The sequence below is a fragment of the Lathyrus oleraceus genome, chromosome 1, assembly GCF_024323335.1.
Source record: "Lathyrus oleraceus cultivar Zhongwan6 chromosome 1, CAAS_Psat_ZW6_1.0, whole genome shotgun sequence".
NCBI classification, from domain to species: Eukaryota; Viridiplantae; Streptophyta; class Magnoliopsida; order Fabales; family Fabaceae; genus Lathyrus; species Lathyrus oleraceus.
This window is the reverse complement of record NC_066579.1, coordinates 375,999,448-376,010,899: the sequence shown is the minus strand read 5'-3', so window position 1 is coordinate 376,010,899 and position 11,452 is coordinate 375,999,448.

The window sequence follows — 11,452 nt, the reverse complement described above, 5'->3', positions numbered from 1 at the left end:
AAATATTTCATGTTAGTGAGGAAGTGTATATTCTGTTTTTAAATTATACATTAGAGTTTTATAATTATAAAATAAAAAAATTCCAATTAGTTAGAAAAGTTGATCAAATATTAAGATGATTTTCTGTTAAAAAGTTTAATCACATGATTATTATTATTTTTTAATTTTTAGAAACCAAAATATTTCTATTTTATATTTTTTTTATTTATTAATTTGTAGATAAAATTCAAATTAGTTACAAAAAATGATCTATTAATAAACTTATTATAGTTATTAAATTTTGTAAAAAACTTATATATTTAATATCATTTTTTTGTTAGCCATCTGTTTATTTTTTTTAATTTTTCAATGATCCGTTTATTTTTGTTCTAAATGGTTTTTAATTTAACAAAATAGTGTAGTTATTATATTTTCAGGTATTAGACCCTAGAAAAAAAAAAGAAATAGTGTAATTATTAACAAAATAGTATAGTCATTATTCTTTTAGGTGTAAAGTTAAAAGATTGAATTATATAAAGAGTGATACTTATGTTTAGTTGTGATTGACTCTTCAAAGATATATAGTATTAAGATTTTGTAACATATTTGGAATAAAATTTGAAGTGTAACTATATTTTATTAATTCGTAAATAAAATTTAAATTTATTATAAAAATTGATAAACTAATAAAATTATTGTAATTATTAAATTTTGTAAGAAATTTAAATATTTAATATAAATTGTTTTGTCAGTCATTAGGTTTTTATTTTTATATTTAAATGATCGTTTCTTCTTGTGATGTTTTGTAATTTAACAAAATAGTGTAGGTATTATATTTTTTGAGATTAGACTCTATAAAAAGAGAATAGTGTAGTTATTAAAAAAAAATTGTATTTATTATTATTTTTTATAGATGTAAGGTGAAAAAACTAAGTTATAGAAAGAGTAATAATTGTGTTTAATTATTAACTCTTGTGAGATATTTAATAATAATATTTTTGTAACATATGTTTTTAGAATAAAAGTAAAGGTATAATTGTGTAAATTTGTTTCAAGATTCAATCTTAAAGGTGACACATAAGATTTTAATTGATGTGACAAATATAACCTAAATGGCATATTATGTGTTATAACATAATATGTTGTATTAGATTTAATATATTATGATAAATTGAAAAGAATTTGAGTTGATACCCACCTAATTGAAAATTATTAAAACCCATGGCTAATTACACTGAAACTCCCCCAAAAGTTAAAGCAATCTGCTAGTGGTTAAATGAGTTGAGAATGCCTGATGGTTATTCTTCTAAGGTAACAAGGTGTACTAACGCGAAAACAGGGAAGTTACGTGGAATGAAAAGTTACGATTATCTTGTTTTACAGTGTGTTGACACCGATCACATTCCGTAAAAAAAGTAAGAAAACATTGACATCACTCTTAAATAAGATTGGTTCGTCCCAATAGTATTTGTAGCGGGGTATTCGTTACCATTAGAGATATTGACTAAATCCAAGATAAACTATACAAGTCGAGTCACCACCGCACTTCTATTTATCCAAAGGAATGGTTGGAAAGCGAACAAAAACCTAAAAGTTTTATCGAATCAAAAACTAGTAAAAATGTCAGAGATCTGGGTAAGGGGGTTGGTTATGCAATGGGAAGGTTTTAAGCATCCAAAACATCCTAGGTACTCCTAGGGAGCCCTTTTTACATTTGTTGTAAGATTGGTATTTTGTGAACAATTTATTTGTGCAAACATGATTGATGAGATGAGAAAAGAATATACAAGTTTATTTACATTTTGTGTTTGAATGGATGAACCCATTGCCTACGTACCATCTTAAAAAGATTAGGATAAAAACCTCGTAGTTCGGGGTAAAAATCTCAAAATGAGTGAGTGGATTGATTGGTCCAAAAGCCTTAAGGTTTTTTGTTATCCAAGGGAGAAAACTCAACCTAAAACCACAAATCCACCATGTGAGGATAGCTTCAACATGCTAGTAAGGGGTTAACCCTATAATAAGCATGGAAGACTCATTGTCCCTCACTAAGGATATAGGTGAGTATTACATCTATCTCAAGGATAACTCAAACCTAATAGCTAAAGCTTATGAAAAAACTGATTTAGAAAGTGGCCATTGAAACCACAAAAAGACATTTGAATGGGTTATATTTACCAATGAAAAGAGATTTACAAAAATGGTCAAAGTTGACTTAGAAGTTCAATTCAAAATAAGTGTTGTGAAAACAAAGTTTAAAAAATCAAAAGCATAAGGCTTAGGTTTCTAATGTTGAAAACAAATGTTAAATGTTTGCACAAAAGTTTTGGCTTGGGTTAGAGTGGAGAGAAGAAGAAGAATTGCTAAGATCCTAAGCATACAAGAGGTGAGGGAAAAGGGAACAAAACCACAAAAGGAGTTCCTCTCTTGAGATCATATTGATGATCCAAGTAGCTCCCATCCTTTGGAATAAGTAATCACAAGCATAAACTCAAGGAATCAACAATCAATGAATTTTTGGACAAGGCTCTTCAAGGGTATCTTGGATATCTCTCTCTTAGAAGCTCATGGTAATGGTTCCCCAATGTGGCTCAAGTTAGAATCCCTAGCACAAGAAAACACACACATCAAAAAGTTCTATTAACAATCAAAGAATGGACAAGAGGGAGTTTAGAATATGGTCCTTTCAATGTTCATCTTCAAGCTTTAAGCATTCTAAAGGCATGAGGCCTAGTTGCTCTTTGACATTTAAGCACTCTAAAGGCATGAGGCCTAGTTGCTCTTCAAACTTCATTTGCTTGGGAAAGTCCTAAAGTCTAAGTCCATTTTGTCCAATTCTTTGCATTTGATTCACAACACACAGACAAACACAAGCACAAAAGATATATACATAATTATATGCTCAAGTGAGCAAAAGGCAAATGGCATTAACATAAACATGTGCTCCAATGAGCAAAGGAAAAAGCAAATTAATAATATGTACAAGAATGATAATTTCATAAATCTAAAGTGCAAAAAGTAAATGTTAATGGTTAGTGGTTAATAGTTAGTGTGCCATCACTACGCCAAATAAGGGAAAAGACGGCGCTTTTTTTGGCCTATAACAGCGCTTTAAAGCGCCCTCTAATCTGGCGCTGGCATAGGTAAAGACAGCGCTTTTTTTCCTGGTGAAAGCTCTCTCTAAAGTGGCTCTTTAAGCCCTTTAAGGGCCACTTTAGAGGGCGCTTTTTAAAGAAAGCGCCCTCTAAAGTGGAAACTTTTAAGGGTTTAGAGGGCGCTTTTACTGGAAAGCGCCCTCTAAAGTGGAAACTTTTAAGGGTTTAGAGGGCGCTTTTACTGGAAAGCGCCCTCTAAAGGTGAAATGTAAAGGGTTTAAAGGGCGCTTATTTTGGAAAGCGCCCTCTAAAGTGGGTGGTTATTTATTTTTATTTTTTTTAAAAACGCTTTATTTTTTTATTTATTTTAGACAACCTGTATATTGAAGCAGTACACCCAAAACTGTATAATTTGAAGCCCTTTTTCACACATTGCATTCAACAAGCCTTATATACAACAATCCATACATATACAACAATCCACTGATATATAATCGTTTAACTTCTAAAGATTCTAAATATACAACCAATTCATAACTTAAAAAGAAATTAAACTAAGTAGCAAAAGCATCTCTGAGATGTATGTTTTTTTTGCTAGCCGCAGTCTTCTTAGCAACAACCTCTTTTTGTTCAATATCAATAGCATGAACCTAAAATATCATAAAATTAGTTAGGTGAAGTATAAGATCAAGAATTAACATTTTCTATGCATAAATATCATATAATTGTGTTTATACCTTTTTTTTTTATGCAACTGACTCGATTTGCTACGTAATCCCCTTATATTTTTGGTCCCTTATCTTTTGAAGATAGAATTGATATTTGTTTAGATGGACATGTTCCATTGTCGTAGAGGGATACTTTCAAATATCCAGCATCATCATCTACGCGAATGAGGCTTGACGACAATGGAACATCTCCATCTACACAAATATCAATTGATACTTTCAATCCCTTGCCCCTTGCACGAATGATTGACTTCATAATAGCCATTTTACCTGTAATAAAGAAAACAATTAAAATCAGATGACAAATATAAAAACAATTAAAATCATAAAAGCCATTTTACCTGTAATAAAGAAAACAATTAAAATCATTTGACCTATACCTTTTTCACTAAGTTCTCTTTCTTTTCTTGGTTGGAATATGTTCTACATGTCTCTTAACAACACAGACGGTTGGATTGATCCAAATACCCTCATTATGATCATTTCTAATATATGAATCATTTGATATAATATTCTCATCTTGATCATTTCTAGTAAATGATTCAATCTCAACATCAATATCACCTTGATCTCCAGTGTTTTCATCAATTACTTTGTTGGAAAAAAGAACTATAGACCATTTCGTACTTTTTGGATCATTGACATAGAACACTTGTCTAGCTTGAGAGGCTAGAATAAAAGACTCATCTTTGTATCCCACCCTATTAAGATCCACTTGCAAATATCCTGACTTATCCATTCGAATGCCATTATTATTTTCAACCCACTTGCAACCAAATATAGGAATCTGAAACTTCTCATAATCAAACACCCAAATGCGCTCGATAACACCAAAATACGACAGATTTGCAAATTTGGGGTTTAAGTCCTTCACACTTGATATGTGCATTGCTTCAGCTACCACAGTGACACCACTATTCTGCATAGTACTTTTATCATCTTGTTCTTTGGTATAAAATGTGTATCCATTAATCGCGTATGCACTATAAGAAAAAACATGGAAACTTGGACCATATGCTAAGCATCTCAACCTTTCTGTTATTGAAGCGGGATCTGAATAATACTTTGAATAAATATGATCCTTAAACCAAGGTATAAAACACCGATTGTGCTCTCGTACTATCCAATTTTCATTTCTATTGGGATTTAAACCTCAGAGAACATCCTTGTGAATTTCAACATACGGCTCAACCTCATTCTCATTGTGCAGAACATACAAATGCACTTGATCCCGTTCGACCCTTGATACTGCCACGATTTTATTTCCAATTAGATTTTTTCCTTCTTTCTTTTCGACAAGTTGAGACTTGGGGAGTCCGATTGACTAAACATTAGACAAATATTCAGTACAAAACTCAATCGCTTCTTCAACAATGTATCTTTCAACCATACAACCTTCTGGTCGACTTCGGTTCTTCACTTACCCTTTTAATATTTTCATATAATGTTCAACAGGGTACATCCATCTCATATAAGCTGGTCCACACAATTGTATCTCTTTCACAAGATGAACAACTAGATGTACCATTATGTCAAAAAATGATGGAGGAAAAAACATTTCAAGCTCACACAAAGTAATAACGATTTGTTTTTGCAACATTGGTAAGATCGCAGGATCGATCACCTTACTGCAAATTGACTTGAAGAAAGAACACAACTTAGTTATAGAGCTTCTTACTTTTTCTGGAAGAATAGAACGTATACATATTGGGAGAAAATGTTCCATTATAACATGGCAATCATGGGTCTTTAAACTCTTTAACTTGAGGTCTTTCATAGACACAAGTCTTCTAATATCTGAAGAGTACCCTTCTGGAACTTTAACTTCACTTAGAAACTTACACAATGTTTTTTTCTCCTTTCTAGATAGAGTATAAGCAGCAGGCGGTAGATATGTTCGTTTTCCTTTCTTCAAGGGTCCTAATTCAGTTCTTATTCCCATCGCTATCAAGTCCTTTCTTGCCTTAAGGCCATCCTTAGACTTTCCTTGTATATTGAGTAACGTGCCAATAACACTTTCAAATACATTTTTTTCAATATGCATAACATCAAGAAAATGTCTCACATACAAGGACTTCCAATACGGCAATTCAAAAAAAACTGACCTCTTCTTCCACCCACTTTTGACAAGTGTGTGGGCAAAAGGCTTGCCAAACTGAGTATCCAACTCTTTCACCTTTTCAAAAATTTGATCACCCGTCAATATAGGTGGAACTCTGCCTTGTTCTGTCTCTCCATTGAACGCCTTTCTCCATCCACGGTAGTGATGATTTGAATTTAAGAATCTCCGATGACCGAGAAAGACATTCTTCTGAACAAACTCCAAGCGCTTCCAATCTGTTTTATCTTCACAAATAGGACACGCACATTGACCTTTTATGCTATACCCTGATAGATTTCCGTATGCTGGAAAATCATTAATTGTGCCAAACAACATCGCCCTCAAGTTGAAACTTTCTTTCTTATATCCATCATAAACCTCCACACCGGTCTCCCACAAAATCTTTAAATCTTCGATTAAGGGCTTCAAGTACACGTCTATGTCATTCCCTGGTTGTTTAGGTCCAGAAATCAACATAGACAACATCATGTACTTACGCTTCATACATAGCCATGGAGGTAGGTTATAAATCATAATAATCACAGGCCATGTACTGTGTGAGATACTCTGGATACCGTGTGGGTTCATTCCATCAGTAGATAATGCCAAGTGAAGGTTTCTTGATTCTTCTCCAAATTCAGGATAATCATTATCAATTTTCAACCATTGTGGTGAATCTGTCGGATGTCGATACTTTCCATCTATAATTCTTTCATCTGCATGCCAGGTCAAGTGTCTTGAATCGGTTTCACTACGAAACATGCGTCTAAATCTCGGAATAACAGGAAAATACTACAAGACTTTTGCCGGAGACAACTTGTTCTTATATCACGAGACACCGCATTTAGGACACTCATTTAACGATGCATACTCATTTCGAAACAAAACGCATTCGTTTGGACATGCATGTATCTTATCATAGCTCATGCCAATAGAGCACAACATCTTTTTGGTCTCATATGTTCGATTGGGAAGAACATTATCCTCAGGAAGCATATCTTTCAAAAGGGCTAATAACTCTGTGAAACTTTTATCCGACCATCCATTGCCCGCCTTTAAGTTGTACAACTTTAATACCGCAGACAATCTTGTGAATTTAGTGCAACCATCATACAAAGGTTTCTCTGCATCACTTACCAACCTCTCAAACATTTCGGGACAATCCTTAAGATCTTCTTCAAGTGCTTCTGCAATCTCTTCAACTCGATCACAATCGTATGTATCTGCGCCACTATAGTTTGAGGCATAGGTCGTACTATCCCCCGGTTCAACATTCTCGTTACTTTTCTCACCATGCAAATTCCAACATGTATAACTTCGATCAATTCCATGCTTCATTAGATGCGATGTCAACTGAACTGCGTCAACCCGTTTCCCATAACAACAACCCAAGCAAGGACATATCATTCTACTGGGGTCTTCGGCGTGCGCAACGACAAACTTAACGAATTCTGATACCCCATTCTCGTACTCTCTCGACAATCGATTGGAAGACATCCATGTATTATCCATTACTAAATAGAATAAACAAAAAACAATTTCAAAAGAGAAACCAAAAATGGGATGAGACAAAACAATTTCGCTTTATTGAGTTAGTCTCTATGCAGGGCATTCATGTCTCCAACAACAACCCAAAACCAAAACAATTTTGGTTTATTGAGTTAGTTTCTCAACATTTTCAGATTACAACAGGCTCCACTATGGCCTAAATGAACCAAAAATTAGCAACTTCTCAAATTACAACAGAATATTATTTGTATGAATTTTCATTATCTATATATATCAAGAATCTTTCCTTAATAATATGTTTTTTTGTGATTGTAGCAAGTTTATTTTATAAGCAACTGTGTGGTTGAACTAAACCCAATGCAGCTCCAGCAGCATGGTTACAAGATGCTTCAGCTATTAATTTGGTTTTTGTAAGTAAGTTTAGATCTAGGCATAACCCAGACCCTGTCACACCATAAAATTTTATGATAACAGGAACTTGAAATTACATCTAGGCATAACCCAGACCCTGTCACACCATCAAATTTTATGTAATTTCAAGTTCCTGTTATCATAAAATTTGGAAAACGAATAAATAATTATGTAACCCTAAATTTTTAAAACACTACATAACATACGTTATATGGATACCGTAACTACTTCACACTCTTCAACAACATCAGACCTTTCTTCATCAACACTCTCTCTGATATAAAAAGCAAAAGCAATATGACTATGTGATTAGAAGAATTATTTGAAGGGCTAAGTTTAAAAAAAAGTGCATAGTATAAGTTATATGGATACCGTAACCACTTCACACTCTTCAACAACATAAAACTTTGGCTCATCAACACTCTCTTTGATCTAAACAACAGAAGTACCATCAAACAACTAAAATCATTAGGACTAATTGCAGAGATACTTGGTGACAATACCTGCAACAATTGCGAAGCTGTTGGTGGCTGAGAAGTTGTCGCCTTTACGTCGTAGATCTAACAGAGGTGGAAGGAGAACGCCTTAGAAGTGGCGAAAATCGTAGCAGTGAGAACCCTAACGTGAAAAAGAACAAAAATAACAGAGTGAAATAACAAAACGCGCAGTATGTTATAATTTTAATGTTTACTAAAGGGGACCTTAGAGGGCGCTTGTGGAAAAAAAGCGCCCTCTAAAGGGGGCCTAAGAGGGCGCTTATGAAAGCACTCTCTTAGGCTTTCCAAAAGCGCTTTATAAACTGGAAATGCACATGGACTTATAGAGCGCTTTTTTAAAAGCGCCCTCTAAGGGTAACCTTAGAGGGCGCTTTCTAAAAAGAGCCCTATATTGTTGTCCCTCTATCTCCTCCTTATTTTTTCGCTTCACCTTAGAGGGCGCTTTATTACAAAAGCGCCCTCTAAAGTGCGCTGTCTATTCCAGTTGTTCGCTCCTTATTTTTTCGCTTCACTTTAGAGTGTGCTTTTGTAATAAAACGCCCTCTAAGGTGCGCTGTCTATTCCAGTTTTTGGCGTAGTGCATAAGGAAAATTTAGCGCTATGTTAAGCAATCGTAATTGGACTTATGTAGAAGTCACAACTATCTGAGGCCGATCAATAATAATGTAGGCAACAACACAAGTTAGAAGTCTTGATTAGTGAACCAAGTTCCAACAACTTGCCATGCCAAAAAGAAAAGAAGGATTGATCTTGTATTGGTTAAGTCTTTTGCATGATTTAGGAAACAACCTATCCTTAATGCAAAGCCATTCACTTGATCAATTGATCAAGATGAATTAGATTTGGATCAAGGAAGGTTAAGTCTCCCTAATCAATACTAACTTATCAACCTTCAACTCATTGATCAAAAAGAAAAAAGAAGAAGAAGAAGGAGATGAATAATGGAGATAAAAATGGAAAAATTAAAGTGCATTAAATGAAATAACATGTACCAATCCATAAATGTTGACCAATATTATTGAGGATCAAGGTCAAACACTCAAAAACAGAAGTGAGATGAAGATTGGAAGTCAAGAAATGAACAAAATATTTTTGGCATTTTTTAATATTTAAAATAAACATGAATTAAAAATAAAAGAAAGGTCAAACTTCAAAATCACTTCAAATCAACTTTGAAAAGTCCAAGTGATTTATCCCAAGTTCAACAAGGTCAAACAAAGTTTGACAAAAAATTTCAGCATTTTTAAAAGTCAGAAACTATTTTTAATCAATTAAAAATGAATAAAAATAACCTAATTGAACTAAAATCTTAAATAAATCTCAAATCAATTAAAAAATTGATGAGAATATTTTTCATAGATCCATCATCATTCAAATAGGTTGAGAAAATATTTTTGTATTGTTTGAATATCAAAAACTATTTAAAATGAATTAAAAATAACCAGAAAAGAGAAAATTCACAAAAAATATCAAATGACAAAATAAAAAATATTAAAAATCATTTTTAGAAACTAGAATTAAAATGGAGAAGAATGCAATTGGTCCCATATTTGTTGGATTTAAAATGAAGAAGTTATTAATTTTTGAGAATAAAAGAAATAAAATCAGAAATTAGGAAATTCAAAAAAATAGGAGCGTCTGATCAAGCCTCATTAATTAACGTGGTTGATCAAACGCTCCAGTGAGAGCTCCAGTCATAAGAAGCAAAGGCCAAGATTAGATTTGGAAATAGAAATGGATGGCCACGATTGGATCTGGAGACCAGACGGTGGCCAGCGCCACCGTCTTCTCCGGCTAGCTCCGGTGAGAGCTCAAATTTGCAGAAGAGCAAATGTGCACCAAAATACATGATCCAGGCATCAATCGAAAGAGGAAATGATATACGTCACTCCTATACCACTCACTTCCACTCTAGATTCCTATTAAGAGAGAAATCAGAGATGGAAGCTTGGTGGTGTTCATCATGAACTTGCTTGATTTTGAAAATTGAATACACATCAATGATGCCTCTATGGAGAGGACTTCGGACAACACAATAGCCAAGCAAATAGATCAATAAATAGTGAGTTTCGAAGAAAAAACCAGTTGAAGAGAACCTTTGAATTGTGGAGATCTGAGCTTGCTTCCTTGCTTCGTTTGGCCAAACAGAAGTTCAATGGATTGTATGAGAGAGGTCTAGGAACTTTGGATCTAGAATTTTAATCAAGGAGATCAAAATTCAGATCTGAATTTTTGAGAGAAAATTGAGATTGTTCCTTTAGTGAGAGGTTGGGGAGTCACTTCAGCAGGGTTTCAGGCACCATTAGGTTGAATTTGGAAGTGAGCAAGCATGTGTATTTATAGCAAGAGCTGATGCAATGCATGATCAAACTCGTGTGCATGTGAATTAGATCCTCCATGCATGGGCCTGTACAGGCGCACGTGAGGCCCAAAACTTGGTGCAAATGCAAGGTGAAATGAATGTGAGATGGTTTGGACGTGTAGTTTAGAATGAATTGGCTTGTGTGATGAATTTCAACATGTTATGCATAATCATGCCTAAAACTTCACCTCTTCGAAAATGCCATTTGCCAAATCCAAACATGAGCATGTGGGTAATGGTTGGAAAGGTCTTGATGTAAGGAACAAATGTTATGCTGGGCAAATATCCATTTGAAGTGTGGAAATTAGTGAATTTTGAATTTAAAGTGTAAGGTGCAAAACATGCAAAGGTGAGGTTTCCAAATTTGGCCAATGTTCAAGCTCCTCTGTTTCAATGATCCAAGCCTCAAATGAATAAACTTTCAACAACAAAGTTGTAGATATTCTCAAGAAAATAAAAATGGACTTAAATTTTGCATCATTTAGATTTTTTATGAAAGAGTTATGGGCACTTGGAGTTGGACTTTTTTGCCTTTCAATGCATTTGGTCCAAAGTGACCTATAATGTTTTGCATTATCACATGTATTACCTTTTAGATTTTGAAATTTTGTTCAACATAACATTTGAAGTAGACATCTTAATATTTCCAATTCATTTTATCCCACCTCAATAGCATAAAAAATCAATGAGTTATGTTCTTGGGAAGTTGACCCAAAATTAGGGTTTCAGTCAAAATGACCTATAATGTCTTGGAATGGATGATGACCTTC